Source organism: Anopheles merus, chromosome 2L (genome assembly GCF_017562075.2).
Source record: "Anopheles merus strain MAF chromosome 2L, AmerM5.1, whole genome shotgun sequence".
Lineage (NCBI taxonomy): Eukaryota > Metazoa > Arthropoda > Insecta > Diptera > Culicidae > Anopheles > Anopheles merus.
In genome coordinates, this window is record NC_054083.1 from 49,712,347 (window position 1) to 49,737,829 (window position 25,483).

Below are 25,483 nucleotides of genomic sequence, written 5' to 3' on the forward strand. Positions count from 1 at the left end.
GGTCAAAATATTTTCCACTACCACACCGCTTGTCTCCCTGTCTCTCTCCCACCGGTTGGAGCGCACACACACTAACAACAACCGGGTCTTCATTGATTTGGCTCTCACTCGGCTGCGTTGTTGCGCTGCGTGAGCGAGAGTGGGAGAGAGCGGTAGTTTTGTTTGCATGCCTGCTCACTCGCACACCAGTTGTCGTCGTCGTCGCCGTCCTCTGCTTACTACGAATGCGTCGCACAATGCTGAATTTTCTGGAGAGTTTGTAAAAAGGACTTTTCTCACACTGAGTTCGTCGATGGTCGATGATTGTTGTTTTTTTTTTTGCTCGTCTTTTTGAAAGTTAAGGTGCAGAAAAAAAACTTCTTTAGGTTATTTCTTTTCAATAGTTTTTTTTTGCAAATGCAGCCCTAATATTTATATATTTTTTTTATTGTAAACTCTGTAGTTTTTTTTTAAATTTGATTCTTCTTTTTATCTCTTTTTTTACAAATTTGTTTTCTACCTCGCCTCGTATAACACTTTATGTTGATTCGAATTTTGTATGATTTGTCAATTTACGTGTATGTTTTCATGCATAAAGCTCTTTTTCTTTCTTTTTTACCTAATTGTACTCATTTATATCTTTTCTTGGCTTGCTTTTCAATTGTAGCAAACAGCAGCCACAATATAGCAGAGTGGAAAAAAAAACATCAGACAGCAAGCGGGTGCGTTCGGTATTTGGGTTGATTTGTTTTTCTCCTGTCTCTCGTTTCCCATCTGTCCCGTACCTTTGGTAGAGATAGAAAGAGAGAGAGAGAAAGAGAGCGTATACGAAACTACCACCGTCCCTTTGTGACGTTTTGTTGTTTTTTTTTTTTGCGTTTATTTCGGGGAACGCGCATCACGTACGCACACTCGTGAGCCGATCATCTGCTCATCATCATCTGCTCTCGCTCTCGTATGAACCAGAGCGACGGGTGAGAGCTCCCTTTGCTCACTACTGGTTCGATTTCGGCTTTGGCCTTTTTTGTTGTTGTTGCTGTTCACCTCTCTATTGCGTTTATCCGTATCGCGCGCGCTACCGTGAAAGAGCAACTCTGTGTGTGCCTGTCCTCGCTCAATGAAACGGTGCCCCCTCGTGCTGTAACCTGCATCCGTCACAAACGCCTCTCAACCCGCAGCCTATCATCATCATCCCCGTAACGAGGAGCTGCTAAACGGAGCAGCAGAAGTTAAAACAGACAGCAAATATTTTTCCAACCAATTGCGCTCTCCCGCTCTCGCGCACCGAATTTGCGCGCCGTTCGCTCTGCTCACACGCTCGGCAGTCACTGTTGCGCATCTTCATCGGAGGGTCTCACCCGCCTTCCGTTTAGCTAGCGATATAGGAAGGGGAGGGTGGGGTTGCAGGGTAAGTTGGGTTCTTCCGCTTGGGACGCTGTAACATATCGAGTGTGTGTTTTCGATCGTATTTGGATACAGCGCTGCACTCACACACAGCGGTGCGCACTCTTTATCGACCGAGCAGCAAACTGAGCCCGCGTACATAACCTGCTGAGGGAAGGAAGGCAAAACACAACTGCAACCGGGTGCTTGCGTTGCGAGGAGGAAGGGACTGGCGAGCGGCAAGCGTTTGACATTGATGACGGCTCGGGGAGCTCGCAGTTCGGCTCGCTCTCGCCGTTGGTGCGATAAAGAGAGCGCGCTCTCCGGAGTGCCCGAAGAGGAGACCGTACCAACGGTCGAAGTGGGATGGAGAGTGATGAATGAATTTTTCCTGATTTTTCCGGACCACTTCCGCCGTCCCCGTCTGGTGCACCAGAAACACGCACACACACACACACATTTTGCATCGTTCGTGAGTGCTTCCTTCCGACTCGGAGATGAGATCCTTTTTACGGTTTTGCCAGCTCTTTCGCCCATCGTTGGAGTTGTATCTCTCTAGCTCGCTTTCGCAGCAGACGACGAACCTTACCGAAACCGACCGACTGTCGTAGAGATTTTTTATTCTACTCACGCATGTGTTTCACGCTGTCACGCTCACCCTCTACCAACACCGCTCACCTGCCCGTTCCCTTCCTGACTGGCTGGCTGGCTGGTTGACTCGTTTCGTTTGGTTATGTTTGCGCGTCACCGACCTTCCGCTCCCGGTCCCTCTAGCTCTCCCCTCGCGCCCCGCGCTTTCCCAGCAACAGCATACACATAGCTTTTTGCAGTCGTCACGCCGACGCTTCTGTGTAAACCGGGGGAACACCAACCACTACACCATCGTGTCGAATGTTCGGTGTAAGCGAGCAAGCTGGTTTGGAGAATCGGAAGCATAAGTAGGCGACGCGAGTGTTTCCTCCCCTTGACGCTTCCCGTGCTTGCCCTTTCACGGCCTGCTTTTCGCTTATCGGGAAGGTCGGTGAGCAGGAACGGATCCACCTAGATGGGAATTGTGTTTATTATTTTTGTTTACATTAATATCATCGAGTCGCTCAATCCGTTCATCTGATTGTAATCGAATAAAAAGGTATAGAGCTTACTTTTCAAGGTAATTGATACGTATATCAGGGAGCTGGCACTTGAAACTCTCTCGAGCGATTTGTTTGTTTTAATGGAAATAAGTTCAAAAATGTTTTGTCAATCAAGCAATTGCAATTTAAACTGATCGGCAAATCGGCACAACAAACCCGTGCTCCGACGACATTCTTACTTCATCTATAGCTCATTAAAATGGCCCCAATTTAACCGAAGGCGAAGAAATTCAAGGCCATCCAGAAATGGATGAAACAGGATCTTCGCCGAGAGAAAATGAACCAATTACATTTCGATTTGGCTGCGCAGCACTGCGGGTGGGTGGTGGGTGTTGTCGTCGACATGGCTCAGTACAAAACCTGCCCCCGCACCCTCCCTCTCATCGATCCCCTGTCTCTCCGTGTGTGTTCTCTCTTGTGGCAAAATGATTGAAATGAACGTGAACGACGGGCGTACGAAGAGCGAGCTGCGTGAAAAATGGAATCGAGGAAATGCCGACCTCGCCGACCTGCCCTTCCCGCGTTTGGCGGCGTTTCGGGGGTTTCGGTCGCTTCGAGCATTTTCCTGTCGAAGCAGCGGCATTGCTACATTCCTTGAAAGAGGCCGACAGGCAGGGGAAAATATGATCGGAAATGATCGAAGGAGGTAAGGAAGTGGGTAGGGAGGAAGCAAGGAATTTTGACACGAGGATAGGAATAGGAATTCTGTCTTAAGGCCGGCTAATTGAGTATACAGTGCCGATGCCATGGATGCTTTTGTATATAAGCGGATCGATTGATTGATTTGTCATTTTGCAATAGAAATTTGAAGCAATTTTCCTGGAGAAAATATTTTCTAAAAAGTAGGCTCAAAACATTGTAGAATGGTGAATTCGTAGAAAAAATGATTAAAACAAAACAACAACCAGACAAGTGTTTTCCACAAGGTCGCAACCCGATTCTGGTTGCCAATTAAATTCCCAATGAACTTATCAATTCACTCCACGCGACACTCAGTGCGATAAGTTTGTCGCTCTCTTCTTTGCGCTCACGGGCATTTGCGCGCTCCCGCTTTACCTCACACGCTCATTCATTTGCCAACCCGTGCTGCAGATCGTTTCAATATCTATTGGCTTGGTGGACTGCTGGACGGAAGACAAGACAGGGAAATCGCGCACCAATATCATGCCCGTTCCTCAGGGCGGCAGTTCTCAGCGAGCGTTGCGTCGAACGCAGGCAGAGCGAAGGAGAGCGCACCAATTGTGCAAAATGAGCGCCCTCCTGCTCTCGCCACCCGTGAGTGTGTGTGTGAGCGAGATTTTAAAAATTAATCATCGGGTTCGGTACACGAGCACTTTTGGTCATGATATTTATGAGGTCCTGTTTTTGATTTTAAAATGCATTATAGGATTAACTTTGAACATATACAAAATTGTGTCTCACTTGCAACTAACCAAAAAACCAACAAAACGCTGGTACCAACAATACAATTACACCGAAAACAGTGCCAAAATTAAACGTGTCAAATGGCAAACACCTTCGCGCGGATGTGTGCCCAACGGTCAAAAGCCGAAGATTTTATATTGACCTTTCGTTTTTTCTATCTGTCTCTCGCTCTAATTTGAGTGATTTGCCCTTCGTGAGTATCCACGAGCTCCCTCGTGTGGTTGTTGTTGTTGAGTTGAAACCGAAACCCCTTCGTGCGCTGCCAAAATCACGAAGAACGAAATCGAGTGGCTCAAGCGAAAGAACGAAAAAAATGAGGACGAGTGGTGCTGTGACAATAACACACACACGCGCACAAAGCGACACCCGAAATCTGGTGCGATACCGGCTTTCAGTGGAGCAAGTACACATGCACACATTTGGCCACACCAGCGCTCTGTTCTAGTGCAGGTAGTTTTCTGCAGTCCACGGTGATACTACACACAGCCACGCACTTGGCGATACACGCTGTGTGGTGGACGTTCAGAATTCAGTGCTGCAATACACACATGCATACACTTGGCGACACACGCTCTGCTGTGCGTGGAGATTTGGGTTCTGTGTCCAGTGGTGCAAATATACACACACACGCTCTTGGCTACACACGCAGTACGGCACGGTTGGCTTTGCAGAAGCGCATACCACCCCCATTCACGCAGTAGCTTACTTTCAGTCCAGTGAGGTTGGTGCTTGTGTGGTGTTTCAGCGCTTGGTGGTCAGCGGATAAACCCCGTAAAAATGGAGATTTGTTTAATTTGAGGTAAGTAAAAGTGATTAAAATTATCAACCAACATCCTTCCTCCTAATTGATAACATTTTTCTTCCATTTCATGTGTGTTTCACACGGCGAACAGAGAAACAAAACCTGTGGCTGTCGTAGTGTTCGAGATGGTGGCCCGTACAGTGCAGCGAGAACTAGGCGCGACAGCGATGAGGAACAGAAAGTGTTGTACTAATTTTTCTCTGTGCGAGTGTAAAAAGTGTTTGGTGTAAATGTGCGTCAATTTAGAATTAAGTGCAGTGGTTATTGTGCATGTGTTGTTTTTTTTTTGTATTTATGTTATATACAATATTCAATAAATCGAATCATGTTGGTATAATGGTTTGCACTGTATCATTTTAGAAAGAAATCCTGGCAAAAAGAGGGAGGGGGCTAATTAAACGAAGGTTCGTACCGAACTCCGTTCGGGTTCGCTTCGGCTTCGGGTTACTTCGTAGGCTGAGACGTTTCGCCAACTCAGCTTCAAAGTCAGCTTCAATCTCAGCGGATCTCTGAGTGCTGGTGACCGGTGGGTGTCACGTTGACCATTTAAATTGGCTTGCAAGACCGCTGTGCGAAACGGGCACCCAGTGCCGGCAGTGTGACCGAAACAGACGCGCGTCTCCGCGTGCGCGTGTATTCGCCATCTCGCTCGCGCACTCCCATGCACCGCAGGTACGCCGCGCCGCGTTGTGAGCTGTGAGGCGCGAGCGCACCAGGCCGCGGCGGCACTCTCCCGAACGGCAGCAGCCGAACGGAACCCGAACGTTCGACTCTCCGAATCGCCGATGCGGTGCGTGCTACGGTTGGGAACAGCGGGCGCCCAGCACCAAGCGTTTAGTTTCTTGTTTTTCTCCTAACTGAACAGCCACGACGGAACGGATCGTCCGTGACGCTGCACCGTGTTTTTGTCGCACACGACGCGTTCGCCAGCAAGAGGTACGTGTTTTTTTGGCGTGAACGTGTTCCCTGGCGTGGCTACCTGGGCTGCTGGGTTGGTGCAGCGTATGTGTGCAGCGATTTTGGAACCAAGGGCAAAACGGGCCCTTTTTACCTGGGTGAAATTGTGGCGAACGGAAAGAAATGTGTCCCGTTTTGTGTGTGCTTTACCTGTGGGAAAATGATAGTTGTGGGAAAAGATTGCAACCGTTTGGTGATATTCAATACAAATTAAAGTGCAGTGCGGAAAGTGTGAACTGAGTGATAGAAATTAAGCAGCATGTTGTGACCAAAAGCTGTGCAAATGGGACCGTTTTTGTTTGTCGTTTTAAATGTCGATTTGTTGTGTGATACATTTGTCGGTATGTGTCAAATATCAGTCTCGTTATTCACCGCCATCCACACAAGAGAATTGCCCAATCAGTTCCAACATTCGAGAGTGATTCGGTGAAAGATAAGGCATCATTTCTGAGATTCACAACCTCCTCTCAGCGGTGACAGTTTACTTCCTAAAACTCGAAAATACCTCATAAAAATCAAGCAACAAAAAAATGTGAATCATACACAAATGTCTGCGAACTAACTGACTACCAAAAACCGAAGCCTCCCGTTCACAAGCACATTCCGATCGAGGACAAGCCGGGAGCCCGCCGACTACGGTCTACGGAGATTGTGTGTTTTTTGTGTTATCAGGCCGCGCGTATCAGGGCCGCGCGTAACGCATTTCGTCTCACGTTCGACGCGCTTTTTGACAGCTGCTGTGAGGGCTGCCCTCAATGTGTGTGTGTGTGTGTGTGTGTGTGTGGGGTTGTTGTTTATATTTTGTTAGAAAAAAACACACAAAACTGTTACAACATAGTTTTAGGTACAGCGATTCCTTCCACCCCAATATTCTGGTGAAGCAAGTGATTGAAGCAAACGCTGATAAAGTGCAATGTGCACCCGTATATAGACACACGCATACACACAGCCACACATCCATAGAAACGGACACATACTCACGCGGCCGTAAACACAGTGCAGTGCAATAGGGAAACGTGTAACCTTCACCGATCGAGCTCGAACGCACGTGTACTCGAGTGATTATTATCAACGCGCGCGCGCTCGTTGGGAACGCACAAACTGTGGCTGGGTGGGTCGGGCCAACGCAGGACGACGGGTCGATCGTCAACTGCTCTAGCTTGACCCGTCACTAACTAAAGATGGCAAATGGCACACACAACAACCGGCAACAAGCGGGGCCCGTCGAATGGAGCGCAATGCACGAGGTCGTGTCGTATGGATGTGGAGAAATAAAAACGCTCACCAAATAACGCTCAAATAAACGTCACCAGCACGTTAAACACGTGCTAGAGCAGTAACAGCGAGCAGTAAACAAGAAAAAAAAGCAACATTACCATGACCGATGGAGACGAAATCAAACCGCGTACCCAATACAGTGCACTGCAATGTGGGGTACTATGGCCGCTGACTACGATCAGCGTGTGTAAACATGGATGGCTACTTTGATTCCTAACCACCTTACCCCAACAACCCCAGAGCTGTCAAAGAGCAGACGTTGTCACGTCATTTTTGTGTGTGCCTTGTTTATTTAGAGCCGTTTTTTGCGACCTTCTCGGGGGGATTTACCTTTACACGAATCTTGTGAGGGCTTCAGGGCATGTGAGTTGCCATACAGCCCGCTTTATCAGCTGTGAGGTAGCAAGTGGTTTTCCGGACCCCCTTCCCTAGGCAATCCCGCTCCCCGCCGTTGGCTGACGGTGACGATGGCTGTGACATACCGCTTATTATCGTACCACGCCAGTCGGTGCGCACCTATGCTCGAAACCGACATCGACATACCATCATTGAGTGGTGGTGCTGCTGCTAAGGGCGGGGAAGGGGCAGCCGGATGCACGCTTTTGTTTATTTCAAATAAAAACACGCGACAGGGCGGCTCGAATAGGAGGTCACATATCTGGCGTTAGTTTTCACTTCGTTCTACGCGACGCGCTGCGAAGTTGCCGCGGTAGCACATTTTGCTGCAGCTAATCATGAAGCTTGCCTCTGACCCAAATAAGTATCACAGACTGACAGAAATTTGTGCTTTTTTTCCTCTCTTTCTCTCTTGTTTTCCCATTTCAGAAGGCACAACGACTCACAGGAGAAGGTGTAATTGCAGAACTTTTAAAACGGAGCGTTTTGTTCGTCCCACCTGAAAAAGAAAACAAAGACAAAAACGTTCACCTTCCAATAGTGAAGCGGATTTTGAGCTGGACTCACTAGACCGTTCGGAGCAGAGACAGAGAAGACGCCTGTATATCTCTTCCTGGCTGCCGCAAACCCGCACATCGACAAAGCGGTGCAATCCCGTGTCGCTTACCAATGTCAAACGATTGCGGATAAGAGCGTGTGTGGTGCAGCCACACGTTAACGGGACGCTTGCCAGCAGAATCTCGGCTGGTGCAGTGATAGTGTAGTGTAGTAGGCTGGTCCAGTTTTGTTGACTGGGTAGCCGTCGCCGTCAGCACTAAACAAAACAAGCAAGGATGTGAGCAACCCGTAGTGCGTACTGCTCGGTGTGTCTGTGTGTGTGTGCGCGCGCGTGTGTTAGTGCTTACCACGGCTAGTGGAACAACAAAAAAAAGAGAGAAAGAGAAGGCACAAAAAAGTCGCAACAAGTGCATGTGAAAGGAAAAGGCCAAAAAAAAAAGGAAGTGATTTTGCTGTGTGCGTGTGTGATTCACTCTGTTCTTGCCGCAAAAGAGAAGTAGCAGTAGTAGTAGTAGTAGTAGTAGTACCGTGATTTACCGAAGGGTGTGTACGTGTGTCGTTTGGGCGGCAGTGTGTGGTAAGTGTTTGTGCAAGTGCTGTCACCAGGCGCAAAGGAAGTGCAATAAGTAAATCGGGTTGCGTGCCTCCTCTAACCCTTCCCGCTAGTGTCCACCTGTGTGTGTGTGTGTTTGTATTTATGTGTCACATTCAGTAGTGTGTACGTGCGCGTGTGTGTGCGCTATGAAGTAAGTGGTGTACATCTGTGCGTTTGTGGGTGTGTATGCGTGTGCGTTTGTGTTGAGGAAGGGCCCAGACGGCGATAAGCAAGATCGGATCGCAAAACATACGACAGGCGGAACAGCTGAAAACGCTGAAATAGCGGAAGAAGAAAAAGTAAACCCCGTGAGAGGAAAGAAAGAAAAGACCGGAGGACGGAAACGCTTTTGGGGGAAGCGCGAGACACAAATAATAGAAAGAGACAGCAACAGCAGCAGCAGACGCAACAACAACAGCAAGCAGGAAGCAGGAATTTCGAGAAGTACCGGAAACACACCGGAACGCACAGGAACCAACAGGCTTGGCTAAAAGGTAAGATCCACACGCATACTAAGCTCATTGCTTTTTAGTGTACGGTAAATGTCAAAAAGGGGGAAAACAAACGAATGGCAGTAGAATGACAGTTCACGAGGTCAAAGCTTGCTGTTCAATAATTGTCTCATAAAATGAATGAAAACGAAGCGACCAACTTCCCTTTTTAGATGTCCTGATACTCACACATTCATACACACACACACACACACACACACACACACACACACACACACTCACCGGTGTGCCCCTCTGTTCCTTTCCCTAAATGGAAGGCTCTTTCCACAGGATGCACTCGTTCCGCTACCACTTCGGTACCGCTCTTACTCTGTTTGGTTTTGTTTCATCCACTCGGAAAGGAAGTCTTGGGAAGCCGGCAAAAAACTGCCCCGCCACACTGATAATGATGATGGTAATGACGACTGTGTGTGCAATGACACACACACACACACACCCTTACCGTGCGTTACATCCGATTCCCTACATATGTTTTTTTTCCTTCTCTTCCTGTGTGTCGAGTGTGTGCTTCTCCGTTCGTCCTTTTGCGTTCGGTCCTCGTCCCTGTCTATTGTGGTATTATTTTATTTCGGCTCAGGTCCCCGTACCCAAGGGGAATTATTGAATTCCGTACGCACATGCAACTGTGTGCGTATGTCGGCTGCTGTGCAGTTGCTGTACGCGATACAGAGAGAGAGAGAGACCCCGACCACACACCGAAGTTGCGACCGGGAGGGCGAGCGACACTGACGGTGACGGTGATGGTGGTGATCCAGCTGTTGATTTGTCGAGTCCCTCGATGATTGCTGCGCGAAAGAAGGAAAGAGTCGGAAAGGAAATGGGAAAAAGAAAAGATCCTTTTTTTGTTGTTGTTGTTGGGTTGCATGCTGTCCGGTGCCCAAATGTGTCCTTTTCGCCTGTGCCTGTGTGCTGAGTTTAAGTATGTGTGTGTGTGTGCTGTGGTTATCCTTCTGCATCCGTTCCTCCGTTGTTTGTTGGGCTCCGTTGCTGCCGTCCCATTCTGCGGCAGGGTAATTGAAAGCCTCAAACCGAAACGTACGCGGTACAAGTCCGCCTTTGCGTTGCTTACTTGGAACGCTTGTCGCCGGGTGTAATGGGACGCAATAGGAATGGAAAGGCCAGGACACACGCAAGACCCTTCAGATATCAAACACATCATCATATCGTCTAACTGGAGAGTGCCGTAGCCAATCGTTACATTGCTTGTGGTTGTGCCTCAAACCTTCCGAAGAAACCGATCTTCAAACCGATGGGTACACCCTGGCCGATGAAGGAGGGACAGCTTTCCGGTAATTTATTTGAAGACGGCTGGAAAGGACCGATTCCGCTCGCAATGGCTATATTATCAATTCAACTTGGTTCTTTCTTTTCCCGCTGTGAAAGACTTTGTGTGGGCACCGCTGCTCGGCGACGGCCGTGCTGGACATCTGCAACCGACATCTGTGACGCGGAACACAGATCCTTTCACAGCACCTGTACAACTGACGTACATAACAAAAAAAAAAAAAAGAAGACCCGAACAGAAACAGAAACTCATTCCCTGCGCTCACGCGCTCAATGCATTGCGTCAAGTCATTGGAGACATTGGCGGCAGAGTGCTTGTGAAAACTCCCTCCAATTCCACCCACCCACCCCCCTGTTCGACGACGGGTGTGTTGGCCATGACGTTTGCCTTTACCTTTCCCATTGATAACGAAACGGCGCGCATTTATTTACTGATAAATCAAACCCCTTCCACCCTCCCCGCACCCACGGTTCACCATACGGCACGGCACACACCGTTCGGAGTGTGTGTGTGTGTGTGTGTGTGTGTGTGTGTGTGGTGTGTGTGTGTGTGGTGTGTGTGTGTGTGTGTGTGTGTGTGTGTGTGTGTGTGTATTTTCTGGGAAGTGTCGTAATTGGAGCCTCTGCATTATACAATGAGCTCGTATCAAAATTAATGGACATTGTTTTTCAAGCGAACAGGGTGCAAAAGACATTATTTTTTTGGTTTGCGCATTTTTTTTTTTTTGCGCCAACAGTTCCGAATCGGTTTACATTCCGGTACGGTTCCGTGAGGTAGGGGAGGGGAAAAAAGAGATATCGAAAATTCTGAAACCCTTCTTCACCCTGGATTGCAACACCTCGAAATGATATAACCTCAATTTGTCTATCGCTCAACACAGACACACACACGCACACACACGTACACCTGCTGTACCAGTTTCGGATGTCTTCCACATGTGCGTGCGTGTGTGTGTGTGTTTTTGGATGCATCGTTTGCTTTCGGTCTTTCAACTCCTCAGCAGGGAAGGGCAGGAAATCCCTCCAGCTTACCTTCCCCAAGGCTTCCAGAGTGTTTCGAGCATCGGAAAAAAAACACCGATCTAAGTAAACATAGAGAGACACACACACTTGCACGCACAGAGCAACCAAGGGGCGGGTAAGAAGCAGCAGGGCGTCCTAGTAACCGTGGGGCTTTGGGAAGAAGCGCTCGAGTAAAAACAACGCGCGCGCGCAACCCGTGCCATGCGACAATTGCCGACGATGTGTGTTGCCACAAGTGTTTGCTTGATTAATGTCAGCAGCGCACGGCTGTACGACTATGTGCGTGCCTGTATATGTTGGTGTGTTGGTCATTTTTTTTTTTTGTTGGTGAGGAAACGGTGGCGTGTTGCGCAAGGGGTTGCAACGACCATTCGAATGCGCGGGTCATTCTCGAAACGCGGTTACCGGGAACTCTGAAAAAAGAAGAAAAAAAAAAACAGAACATACCACCCCTTCACAACCCCACCAGGAAGCTCCATTACACAAATTAACATAGCTAGGAGGGGTGGACTTTGCGAGTGAAATGCCCCGTTTTGCTCGATCAATGAGGTAGAATGGAAAGCAAACAAACTCCTTTGGGGTGGATCGGGGTGGTTTGCGTTCTGCCCTGCCCTGAAGGATGAGTGCGGAATGTCAGAATTGGGGCATTGGAAGTCGGTTTCAGTCTTCAGGAATTGGGTGGAGGTTGAGAAATGGTAGCTAACTGGGTGAAAGAAGACATTGTTCCTTTCTAAATGCTCAGAAACAAAGAGACACAAAAAGACACAAATCTCGAACGGCTGCTTATCCCCAACGGTTCAGCTTCATCAAATATTGAACCCACAGTTTCTAGCCCGTTTCCCGATCTTTTCCCTGCCTCAGAGCTGGAGCGTCGCGTTAGATTGTTCAAAGATGCATACAAACACACACAGCCAGAGACACACACCAACCGGAAGAAAGTCTGCACTCGGTCCAATCATAATGGGAGCATCGACGCAAATCGGTCCTCTCCCCCGGCAGCTTCTCGCCCTCCCATTGATCACTGGGACGAAATTGCTGCGCCCCGAGAGCAGCCATTCTTTCTCCACCCTTGGAGTTGATATGTTTCTCTCTCTCTCTCTCTTTCACTGCCCATCCCGCATATTGTGAGACACAATATCTAATGTTTCTTCGCAAAGCTTTGTTACGTGTTTTGTTGGGCACTTGGTGCCTTGGAACTCCGCATAAACACACAGTCTTCTCTTGCGTATAGAGAGACATTCTTTTTGAACCTTTTTTTGCAACCGTTCCGAAGTGTACCGCTCCTCAACCTGGTTGCTTGGACATTTTATAGCACAGTCACTCTTCCTCCCCGTACGCAACTGTCTGGTGCTGTCTGGTTGCGCGCTTTGCTGGCGCAGAAATATCATCCGCGTGTTTTGTTTTTGTTTTTTTTTTGCGCCAATGCTGCTGCTGCTGCTATTATTTTTGAGGTCGCGCGACTTCGAAAACAAAACAAGGAAAAAAGAAACCTGCAGCCTGGGATGATTTGAAGAAGATTTGCAGCAGGGTGGTGGAGTTGATGGCGTGTGATGCTGGGCGCGGGCAGAATCTTCATGCCACAAGGCAGACAATCATAAAGCAGACAGAGGCAGCGGCAGAGTATACGCTTTGCGTTGTTGCTCGTTGATGTAGAGGGTGAGTAGAAGAGGGGGTTGAGAGGGGCAAAGAAAGGAAAAGAAACACACACAGCCACACATCGACATTCACAACGGAGATTGGCGGGGGTGAAACACGCCACAACTGTCGCCGCAACACGCGCCACCACCATTGTTGCTTAAAAATCATCGATCGGCCACCATTCCGCGGCCAGATGCTGCTGCTGCTGCTGCTGACACGGGTGGTACGGGGTGAAGGAGACGCTAAAGTGTGCTGGTGCAATGAAGTGTGAACGAGCAGGAAAGAGAGACAGAGCTCGCGAGCGAGCGAGAGAGCGAGCAAATGCAACGGGGTAAACGATTTGCATTGCAGTTTTGCTGCCGTCCCCACAGCCCAAGTGCATCAACCAACTCGACACAGACACACGTACAGGGCCGTCCATCTGTGTGCACGATGTGCGAATGTGCATCGTAGCGGAGCGAGAGCGAGAGCGAGAGAGAGAGAGAGAGAGAGAGAGAGAGAGAGAGACCCCTTCGGACGGCCAAGTTTGTTGTACGGCGTTGTGGTGGCGCAGCAGTAGAGGCAGTAGAGGCACGGCGACGGGGCGGGCTGTGTGCAGTACGGGTTCGATCATGCGATTCGCGATGCAACTGCACACAGTTCCGCCGCCTTCCCGTCTCACCCCTCCACATCGGCACCACCAGTCCGTCCGTGCGGGCAATGAAATGCATCGATTTCGAACCTTCATTGCCAACGGTTCGAGTGTGTTCGAGAGGCGATATTTATTCCATCTTTTTCCACACTGGCCTGTCTGTGTGCCTTGACGTACGTGTCCCACCTTTGGGCTATAAATGCGTACACACACACACATAGAGACAGTCGTCTCTACATTTTTCCCCCCGTTCACCGTCGCATCGTAGTTTCGCATACTATTTTGCCGGTCACTTTGCAGAGTTTGGTCGGATGTATTGGATGAGTTGCATTGGAGGAGGAAAATCACACACTCACTCGTTCCGTAGCTTTCCATTCCGTCCCGTCCACGGGGCTCCAAAACACGCCCGGCCATGATTGACGAACGCGAGGTACGACGGTCGTCAAGCCAGGCATCACACCGTGTGTGTGTGTGTGTGTGCGAAATGTGTCGCTGTCAGCACCAATCGACCAACGCCGGAAAAGACGACACGATAGCGGCGCTTAGGCCGCTGATCTACTTCCAACAGTCACTTCCGGGACGGTAACTGCCCGGAAGACTGGAGATGCTTGAGATTCTTTCGCGCTTGCGCGTCAGTGCCGAAGTCAGCCAGCTCCAGGTTTGATGTTTTAATTCATTGAGCTACAGGAGGTTGGCAGGTGTGTAATGCTTTATGTAAGCATTATGAGGCATTAATAGAATGTCAAGCCCAAATTGAAGGCATGCACTGCCTGCTGATGTAATAGAGTCACCCAGTGGAACCTTCCGATGCTTCCAGACTCCCCAATAACTTCATCCACAGGCGGTGACAGGCGGGGTGATCCAAGTAATGTGGCGCCAGGGGCATCAAGCGGGCATTAGAGTTCAAGCACAATAGCAGCACAATTCCCTCTGCTCGCCACTACCACACCGGGGAGAGGCACGGGCTGGATGACCTCGGCACAGGCGCGGAATTACGAACCCCCATTATGAGCCCGAGAACGGGGTGGGACCGAGAAAGGGAGGATAACTTATGCCACCACTATGGAGCGATAGCTGAAAACTGGCACCCTTCCCCCGATAGACCTTCGCCTGCTCGCGGAATGCGTGGATTTGTACCCCGGCCAATTGTCAAACGAGGATCGAGGTGCGCGGTTGCAATTTATTTTGCATAACTCCATTAATGGAACGGTGCTAGCAGCGCGCGCGCTCGCGCACACGCCCGAGAGGGCGATTGCGTACTGCAGAATGTGACGTACGCCTTTAGTTTGACAGTCCAACAACCCGCCATGTGGTGTTACCATCCTGTCAGATGACAGGTGTCAAAGGCAAATTAGTTGTTCGGGATCATTGGGTACAGGATCGTTTGTACGAGATCTTTCATCCGTGAGCCTAACGTGATGCAAGTCGGCGCACTAAACGTTTGGTTGACGTTCCAACACCACCGATGTTGACAGCTGTCAACGTGATGTACTAGAAATCAGAGCAGACTATGTACTAATCTTATCTGCTGCAAGATATTAATAGTATTAATTCAAGGTATTAATCTCAGACAACTAAATTCCTCGAATAGACTTCCCTGGAGGTCTTTTGCGTCTGTCTTGGCCCAATTCAGTCTTTTCAGAATATGTATACTACATCCGCTTGAAGCATGATCTCTTCCCCTGTTATATTCTCTGGTCCTCCGTCTGCACCTCTGCCTCTGCCAGTGTATCTCATCGTCACTACCCTATTATCTCGTTCTGTCGCTTCAGATTTGAGCCGAGGTTATATCTGCCAACTCGTACGAGTGCGAATGACGAAATGCTGCACAGAAGGATAGCAAAAAATCCCCTAAAACTAAGAGAAGCTTCGTGGTTGGTTTTGCGATCTCTCCCTCACACAGCTGCTCCGTTTCCATGACGCTCAGTTGTCCTTCCCGCAATTGGCTTCCCTTGCCCCTGGCTTGTTCCCCCTCTGCCCGATCCCGGACCCGGCTCGATGTCATCCTTCGGTCAGTGTCGCTTTTGCGTTTACGTTGCGTTTTGTATCGTGCTGAATGTTGAGCGATTGGAGGATAGCCAGCCAGCCCGCCGGCCAGCCGGGCATACGTATAGCGACAACACTCGCATACATGTTCATTTCTTTTCGCTTAGCGCTTTATCTCTCGCGTCGGGTACCTCTTTTTACCTCTTATTTGAGTTTTCGGCCGTGCGTTTTTGCTGTTGCCGTTTGTCGTCGTCTCGGTCGTCGTTGGATGTCTTACTTACTTCACCGTTTCGTTCCCTGGGTGCATTTATGCCTTGCGTCCAATATCTCTCTTCCCGTTTGTTTTTTTTTCCCATTACACCCGGCACTTTGGCTTTGGAGTGAGTTGAGCTCTCAGCTCAACGCAGTGCCCTTTTCGGAGACTGTGTGCATTTCGGAGCCTGAAGTAGGCAATAGGAAGCGACTTCCACACAGGAGAGACTGCATGGAGGAGGCAGACTGTCGGAGTGGATTTTATACCCGAGACAAATTATTAATTTTCTCCGTTTTTTTCCCGCTCGGGGCCCAGTGCCTCAGCGGACGATCGATGGCCTCGCCCCGTGTGCAGGAGTTTCAGTGTGTCTGTGTGTGTGTCTGTATGTTTTGATGTTGGTCACCGGGTTTTATCCTGTCCCTGCTGTCAGTGTGTGTGTGTTTATATTCCTTTTTTTATTGCCACACTCGGAGGAAAGAAGTGCAAAAAACAAAAGCAACAAAACTCCGAGCGGCACCGTTCGGCTGACTCGCGTCGCTGTATACATTTTGTTTTTTATTATTTAATTTCTTCCACTGCATGTATGCACAACCAAAAACGAGCATTCGATTGGTGGAGGGAGCTTTCTGCTGACTGATGCAGTTTTTGCCGCTGTTAATAGGATCTTCATTTTGGTTCTCGGGCCCGCCGTTTGTTTCGGGTCGGCTTTCCAAAACGTCTACGATCGGTCATAAAACAGGCGATCATGACGACATAAGTAGAGTGGAGTGTGTGCAGCCAGTATCTGCAAAGCAAGGAAGAAGAAGAAGAAGAGAAGAAAAAACATACAACTGCCCGGGCCTGTGCCCACCATTAGCCACCGTTCGGCGGCGGGCCGCTTTGGACGTGGTTGGTTTGCGTGTTTTCATGCTCGTTTCATGCGCGATACCTTCCTGCCGGTCCGAAGGTAAGCGCACTGCTCTTTAACGGGGTGAATTGGCGAATGACTGTGCGTGTGTGTGAGTGTGTGAGAGAGAGAACGAAATACTGCAACACGGAGGTTGCATCCTTGAGCAAGACACATTCGCTCGAGGAGTTTGGGCGAGTTGTTCTGCGAATTCCGGCTGCGATTTTGGTCGCAAACTTCGGACCAAAAGAATTCGCACGCTTCAATGGCGAACGACGGGAGGGCAGGGAGCGATTAGCTGCGCGTAAGTAAATAAAGCAGACAGCAAGCCGTATCAATCAAGCTGCAAGTACCGATGACAAGCGATAAAATCGCCCATTGACGTGATTTGAAGCCAAGTGCGGGTGCGCGCAAAGTCTCACGCCTAATCTCAAAACGGCTCGGTTTGCGCTTTGATTCCGATCGCTCAACAATCGTTTCGGCAACACATTTCGACCCGGCCTTGTCACCCTCCCGTTTCTGCTTCGGGTCGGATGTAAATCCATCCTCCCACCGCGGGCGGTACAAATATGCAACAATCTGTCATTGGGACAAAATTGACACCTTCCAAAAAGTGAAGTGTGAAGCATGCGCGGGTCGAAATAATAGATGATCCGCTCTTGGGAAGCCGCCGGAGACTGGTAGCAGTAGCAGTGTCCTTGCGCGATACGATCACGTTAGGAATCGGTTGGGAAACAGTCTGTTCAATTGGAACGCGCGGCTCATTATCACCCCTGCCGGTGGTGCGGTTCGTTGGACGGCGAAGCGTAGAAAGGAAGCGGTCTCGGTCTCGGAGACAAAGAAGCGTAAACACAGCCCACAACAACGGCGGCAAAAAATGTCACCCGATCGATGTCGTTCAAAGAGGCAAAGAGCTCGCGCGGCTGGCTGCAAACGGTTTCAAACGGACCAATGGAGGGCAATAACGCAACAGCACAACACAAACGGTAGCGAACCGGGGGCGAACGTTGCTGATAAGCATCTCGCCACAGCATGACCTCGTGGGGCATGAAATAACAAAAGCGAAGCGTTATAGAGAGAGAGAAAGAAAAAACGCACACGAAAGAAGCAATATGTACAACACTCTAACCGTCGTTTGCGACTAAAAAGCCTTGGGAAAACTACTACCGAGTGTGTGTAGGGCCTGTGGCCTTTTCGTTGTTGCCGTTGCTGCTTACTATTCCTGAGATGGTGACTGGGCGATCTGTGTCGGTGGTGTGCAAAGAGATGTGTACAGTCTCTTATCCGCCCTCGACGTAGCTTTATGATCGATTAGAAAGATGAAGGCAATGCCATCCGGGTCTTTGAGGTACAACAGTCCGCGATTCGATGACGTTCACCCATCCCACCTTAACCTCCAGCCGGGGACAATGATGCGAAGCGACTTTGTGATTGTATGGGTATGTGGTTGGGAACAGCGGGAAGGGAAAAAAGTCACGCCGTGTGTGTATTGGTTGGTCGCAAGCCATAAACATCGTAAAATTCACTACCGGAATCTAGGTTCATCTAATTAGCAGGTCGCGTAGCAACGGACCATACGTCAAAAACGAGCTCATCAGTGATGATATGTGCTGTGGTGGAGAGGGAAGGAGAAGAATCAGTTGATTAGGAAACTCCTATGAGCAAGAGTGAGAGAAATAGATATAAAGAGATGACATTTATGTACTCTGCATGAAGAGTGTAGATGAAAAATGTGTCTTGAAAAGTATAAATTATTCAAAACACACACCTCAAGGTGATTACAAGATTTGATCCACCTATCCGTCGTGCGCTGACCGGTCGCCCATTGCGCTACACTAAATCGGTGCGCGACTCGGAACGTGTGTAATAATCAATCAGTATCGTACGACTCATCTTTTCATCGTTTTGTACTGTAAAACTGATTCGTGAGAAATTAGTCAACACACTCTGTACGATACAACCAATTTGATTGAAAGCTGTTAAATTTAACACGACTCGCGTAACTATAATAATACCATTTAGATATCCATCCACCATTACTGTTATGACTTAGAATCAGATATTGCTTTTGGAGAGTGTGCGTTCGATCGTTTCGATAGCAGCGGCAAGAAAAATGAGTTATTTAAAACGTGATTAAAATAATCAAAACTAATCATGAGAGTATGTGTGTGAGTGCGTGTGTGTGTGTAAGCTTATCTGACGTTACCGCCACCGTGTGTTCCGGAGTGAGTGCGCTTAGCACGCGAACCTCATCCATGCTCCCCCGGTCATGATTGAGAGTGATCAATATTTATTCTGCTGAAGAGAGAACGTGAGCATAATTGACTGGACAGGTCGCGGGACACGGGGTGAGATCGCGCGACGCGGTGTTGTGTGCGAGTGTGTAGGACGGCGCTCGCTTCGGTATTCAACATTTCGCACGTACGTCCATCCGTCTGGTGAGCCGGTTCGCGAGGGCGCGGAGGTTCCGAAAAACCGCCCGACTGCCGCCGTTTGCTGCTAGTGCTGCTGCTGCTTCGGGCCGATTACGTACGTGTGTGTATGTCGAAACGGACGCCACCAACAGGGGTACGGGTCCACTACAGCTCCCAGAAAGCTAGAAGGCACAGGACAGGGGAAGAGGTATGGCGTTCGGTGGGGTGGTTGGTTTCCACCGTGCGATCGAATGCATGAGCGCGCTCGTCGGCTCACAGAGCGGCTGGCTAAAAGGGATGATGAATAGGGGTGGGGTGCGAGCGAGCAGGCCTGTATGTGCGGGGTGCGCTTGGCTCGCGGTTGCGAGCGCTGATTGTGGTGAGTCTGTTTTGGCATCGCCTCGAACAGCACACGATTAAGACGATAATGACGATGATGGCGAGCGCGCAAGCGAGCTGGAGCCAGCGCCAGAGGGACGGAAGCGAACATGAGATCTGGTTGGGTTGGGTTGGGTGGGGTTGGTGGTTGGGTGGTGTGGTGAAGGCGGCACATAAAATCGTCGACCGTGATCTGCGAACAAATCCACCGGCCGTCTCGCATCTCGCTCGCTTATCATCGCCGTCGCCGTCGTCGTCCACGTTCCGCGTTACTGCAGGGCGTGGAGGGGTTGGTTTCGGACTATGTGAGAGTGGCAATGCCTCTGCTGCCTCTCTCTCTCTCTCTCTCTCTCTCTCTCTCTCTCTCTCTCTCTCTCTCTCTCTCTCTCTGTCTGTCTCCGATATACAAGCGGTGTGTTTCGAGATGAGCTGTGTATGTGTGCGAGCATTCATACGTACACACGCTCTCGTTAAACCGGGCGTTTACCGAGAAGAAGCTGAGGGTGGCCGCGACGGTGCGCGCGAGTTCTGCCGCCACTGTACTTGTGCAGGCGAACGCGCCAATGGATTCGATTCGTGGAAGAGGGTGACTAAGAGGGGAGGCTGGGGTGTAAGTGTATGTGTGGTTGGGTTGGGTGGTAAAATTGGAGGAAAAAGATGAAATATTAGCTCCATTCTTGTCACCAGCAGCAGTTCGCAGACAGACTAACGTTCAAGGTGACAAGGGGGAGTTTGGAAATCGATGCCAAAGCCAAATCGTGGACATCGGATCTTTCGGTCATCGAGGTCTAGTCAGCCCAGAGACCTCCAAAAATCATCTCCAGTATCTCCAGTCCAGTGCTCTGAGCTACTAGCTCCCTGCTCCCTGCAAGCGTTACTAAGACTGGAGCGTCTTATGACATTTGAACAGCCAGACACTGTTAAATTAATTATGCGTTCACGTCAGTGACCTTCACATTAGGATGCTTGTTTTTTTATTCTTCAAAAAGTCATCGTACTAATCATATTCTGTGTGGCTCTTTTTTGTGTACGTCTCTCAGAATGTCCAGCAGTGCTCGGTACACGCTACTACTACTACTGTCATGTGCTCTTGTCATCGTTGTTGACTGCCTTTTGGGACGATCGTTCCATATACACTACCCTTCCCACATCTTCACAGTGCCATCAGCTTGTCCCGCTTCTCCTACCAACATTTCGACGGAGAAGCGGCGGCTTTACGGCTGCCCGCCTAATGCGTGCTTTGCTGCGTCCTTATCCCCGTGTGTTTCCGCTTCTTTATCGCTTGTTTTGCTGGTCCGCTTTGTGCGCGGTCCACAATCCATCCATATCCATCTCCCAGGGAAGGGGGGCAGCGTCTCTTTGCAACCTCCCCTGCTGTGTGTGTGTCGCCGGGTCCGGTTCTTGTCTCTCGTGCGCACACCTTCGTACCGTTGCGTCTTCTTTGTCACCTGCGTACAGCCGGGGCAGCCAGGTGGTGTGGCCTCGAGTTGTGTTTTCTGTGCTCGATTGGCGGGCCCAATGCTCAATGGTGTTTTTTTTTTTGGTTGTAGTCTGGCAAGGAATTCAGATGACGGCTTCGAATGATCTGGTGACATTAGGTGAACTATTTGAACGATCGTTGTTATCTTCGATTTGGGATGGAGACATGGTTTTTAGCAACAATCATTTGCGCTAGTAAGTGGCGCCTCTGATAGGACGTGACGTAACCACACGGTTCACCTCAGCGATGGTGTGTGTGTGCGTGTGTGACCCTCAACTTTAATTTATGTAACGATTTAACAAAAACCATCACGTCCTGATCATGTGCAGATCGTGCAAAACACCTCGCCGCAAATACAAAATAATGCAAAAAAACGTAGCTAATGAGAGCGCAACTACAGGCCGGGATTAAGAAGGACGCTCGCGCGCGCACATACACAAGAGGAGGAGTGGGCTGCGTGTGCGCGCGGTACCAGAAGCGGCGTTGAAGCGGAATCGATGAAAATATTTACAAACAGACGCTCGTCGCGCACACACAGGCGTGCGAGTGCGCGCGCCCGCACGGCTCGATGACATTGCTCGTGACAGGTCGCTTACCGGTCGAGTAAGCAGCCGGGCCGCCGCTTAACGCGCTTCTTGCTTGGATCCCAACGAAACGAGCGCTGTACTGCGCGTGGGTGACGGACGTGCGGACGGGCAGGTGTGAGAACCCGGCAGCGTGAAGTGGGTGAGTGCCACCGTCGTGCTCTCCAGATCTTGCTTACGCACACCCTTTCTCACGCACACGGGCCTCTCGTTTCCGCACGCTCTATTAGAGTTTCTCACTCTCTCTCTCTCGCTCTAGAGGGTAGAGAGGATCAAGATCGCCCAAAAGAAGATGGGACTTCTACGGCAGGGTCATTATTTTCGTCGCATATTACTCGCATCGCCCGGTACTTTTTTGTTTGTTGCTGGTCTGTTTCTTTTATTCTTTGCTTTGCCTGTTACATTTCACCTGGTTTCGAACTTCGGTCCGCTTTTCTACCCTGTCCGCCCTGGCTGGCCCCTTGGTGGATGGCTGTATGGTACTCTACACTACCATCGAGGAGGTCTTGCGCCTAACAATTTGGGTGTTTTTGGGACTGACCCGGCAACAACACCACCACCGTGTCTCACGCACTCACCCGCAGATGCCAGAACCTAATGTTTGCCGGGGCTGATCTGGTCGGCCTCTCGGTGCCCCCTTACACACACCCGTAGAGGGTTCATCTCTTGCTTGTTGTTGTTGTTGTGTGTGGCGTTGTCGTTCGCTCCGTTTCATGGTACCGCGTGCGCAACGTGATCGTCATGCATATAGCGAGCCAGAGAGGAAAAAAAGCACACAAAATAAAGCATGTTGGGCTTGTTGTTGGGTACACGGCCGGTGTGTGTGCGTGTGTAGCTCTCTTTCTCCTACCGCGATGACACCGTTGACGAACGACGACGACGGGAATGGATCGAAACGCAAACACACACACACACACATACGGAGTGCGGAAGATCATTCCAAAGTAAATCGGTCCGACGAGGGTTACGGGGATCTTGCTCTTCTCCCCCTGACGGCAGAAAGGGAGGCAGCGGGGCAACGGTTTCCGATCGTCAGATGCGAGTGTACGTACTTCTGTATTTGTGTGTGTGTGCTTTTTTTTTGTTTCGTACCATTTTTGCCTCCCTTCACGGTCGTGGAATTTACATCATGCACGAAAGTAGATCGTTTGCCCAACCGGCCTCGGAGGGGGGAGAAGACCGGGCCTCGCTATTAACTGCATTTTGTACCGCTTTTCAGTGGTTGGCTTGTTTTGTGTGGTTTTTCCTGTGCCTTGGCCTGCCGGGTTGGGGCTACGTTTTTCCTCGCGTTTGAGTGATTTCGATAAGATGATGCATGTTTTACATCGACGGTTTAAACTTTCATATTTTTATCGTTGCTCATACTTGTTTGCACATTATTAAAGTCCACTTTTATAAACGAACACACACACACACTTCACGCTCTGGAATTGCTCAAATTTGACTAGATCATCCAATAAATGGCCACTAAACGGTCGCTTAAGCTGCTTCACGGGTCCCGAACGCTTTCTGAGTGGCTCGTTAAGCCCATCGAATGTGAAGTGGCTCGAACCCGGGCTATCTATCCCGGGGTCTGATAATCATGCGGCCACCATGATGCGGGGTAGTTTGAGCCACCGTGCATCCTTAATCCTGTTGTTCGCTTCCAGGAGGGTGTCTTGCTACCAACACCCAAAAAAAAAAAAAAAAAGGCATGTGAATGCGTTACCCTGACCCTTGCCGCTTCCCGCTCCCACTTAGGCGACGAACCCGACACAAAGTGAGGAAGGTATTCGATCATCTTCATGTTCAAGCATCCTGTACGATTACCTTTTTCTCGGTCGGTCGTTGTCGGCACTCTTTTTGAAACAGTTGTCTCTCGGTCGCTGCTGTCCTCTTTCCCTGCTTTGGGGTTTGTTGCTTTGGTGGCTTTGGCTGATGATCTGGCGTGTGTTTTTTTTTGTTCTGTTGCTGTAGATCACTCACTTTTGTACAGCATGCTGCCTTCGGTCGCCAGGACGCAATCACATCACTGTTTTGTGGGTTCAGTTCTGACTGTTTTTGTGCTGTGCCTGTGGTAGGCGGGTATGGTCCCGATCGCATTCCTTCTGTTCTGTTCTCCCGGTTCCTCGCTTGTGCGCTCTTTCACTCACTCCTACTGTGTGTCTGTGACGTTCTTCCGGCATGCTACCATAGAGATCACAGCGAGGGAATGTGGATTTGTGCCCTTTATTTAATGCTCCCCCCGGTTCCAGATCGGTCCAGGCCACCGCTCCTACTCCTCTTGCGCCTCGCAGCGTCTGTGTGTATGTGTGGGTATTGAGTGTTTATACACTTTTATTATCCGATCATCATTTCCATGTGTCTTCTCGGAGTTCCCTTCCCCTTCCCTGTCCTGCCCTGCCTCTTCCACCCGGGGGTTTTTCTGTGTTTTACTTTTCACCCATTTTCTTCGTTGTGATTCCGCTATCCCAACTCTCCCCGCTCCTCGCCTTTCTCCCGTGCTGTGTGCCTTTCACCCTTCGTCGCATACTTTGCCGGTCGGTTTTGCAGTATTTTCTCATCGGTTTTTCGTTTGCTTTCTTCTAGTTCGCGTTGCTTCCCAAGCGTTGCACGGTTCGAGCCTGCTTCCTCCTATTCCAGCTTCGCCTGTATCGCCTCCCGTACGCTCCGGTCCGTTTAGCTCATTTTCATCTTTCTTTCTTCATCCTCACCCTCCTCGCACACTTTCCGCACCGCAACCACCCTCCCGCCTCAACCCCCCTGGTTCAGTTTATCATCTCTCTTGCTGTGCCCGCTCGCTCATTTCCCTTCGCAGTGCGGGCCCATCGAGACGATATTGCCGGATGCCGGGTTTCGTGTTTCTTGCAGCCGCACTGGAGGCCCCGGGTGTGCCTGCCTGGCCGTGTGTACCGACAACGGTCGACCCAGTGTGTGTGTTTGCCTGCCCGCCCCGGCACCACGGTGTACACCTTTCTTTTCGGCCTGTGTCGCGTTGCGTTTTCCCCTGCCGTTCTTTCCCGACTGCTTTCCGCAACACCGACACGGAGACACACTCTGCTGCTGCTGCCGCTGCTGCCTAAATAGCTCAAGCGGTGGCAGCAAGACGGCGGCTTCACGGTTTCCCATTCCCGTCTCTCCCCTTGGTTCGCCTTCTTGCTTCGAGCCCCTGAGTCGCTACAATGGATTTAGCCACACATTTTCCTACATTTCCATCCGCGTGTGTGCGCGCGCGCGCTCTGCTTTGCCTTTCGCAGCTGTTTTCTCAGCGTTTCTTCTCAGACGCGCCACAGTGCCCCTCCCTTTCCCTGTCGCTCTTTATCGCGTCTTGGGGCCCACCTTCGCCCTCTCCCGTACCTTCGCCCCACACTTCCCACCCGGGGCCCTTTTCGTGCGTGTACGCGCGCGCTGATGCGTTCGATTTGTATCTTTTATTTTTCTCGCCCGGTCTTCCGATTGCTTTTTACCGTGTCGCAATGTCTTCGGCCTCGCCGCGCCGGGTTCGTCTTCGCCGGCATTTTCGTCCAACTGCCCCCTCCGCCGCTGGCCCTTTCGTTGCCTGTTCGTATTTTGTTTTATTTCTCTTCCACATCCATTCCGTTGGTGTTGCTTTTGGAAATTTGTCCCTTCTCGATCTCGTTGCCTCTCATTCTCTTTAACTCTTCTCTTCACACTCACCGTTGTCTTGTTGCCATGGAATGTTGAAATTATATTTATTAAAGCAAATGAAGTCAAACGATGATACTGAGCATGCCGGGTGGGTACGCCTGTTGCCGTCGCTACCGACACCAGCGTGGTCCCTTTCTCTGTGTCTCTCGCTCAAACACACACACACGATCGCAGTACGATATTGACCCCGGACCTTGGATTTGTGCAGAATTTCCCGCCCATCTGTCCAATGGTCCAAAGAGAGAGAAAGAGAGAGAGAG

General features: G+C 50.1%; 1 protein-coding gene across 5 annotated transcripts in view; it reads left to right on the top strand.

Annotated features, from left to right (window-relative positions):
* Positions 1-7,817: 7,817 nt before the first annotated feature.
* Positions 7,818-25,483, top strand: part of LOC121594940 (zinc finger MIZ domain-containing protein 1) — a 98,827-nt gene continuing 81,161 nt past the window's right edge. For all 5 annotated transcript variants that reach the window (XM_041918799.1, XM_041918801.1, XM_041918797.1 and 2 more), the window contains exon 1: positions 7,818-9,000. The gene's annotated coding sequence lies outside the window, so the exon portion shown is untranslated. The remainder of the gene's footprint in view (positions 9,001-25,483) is intronic.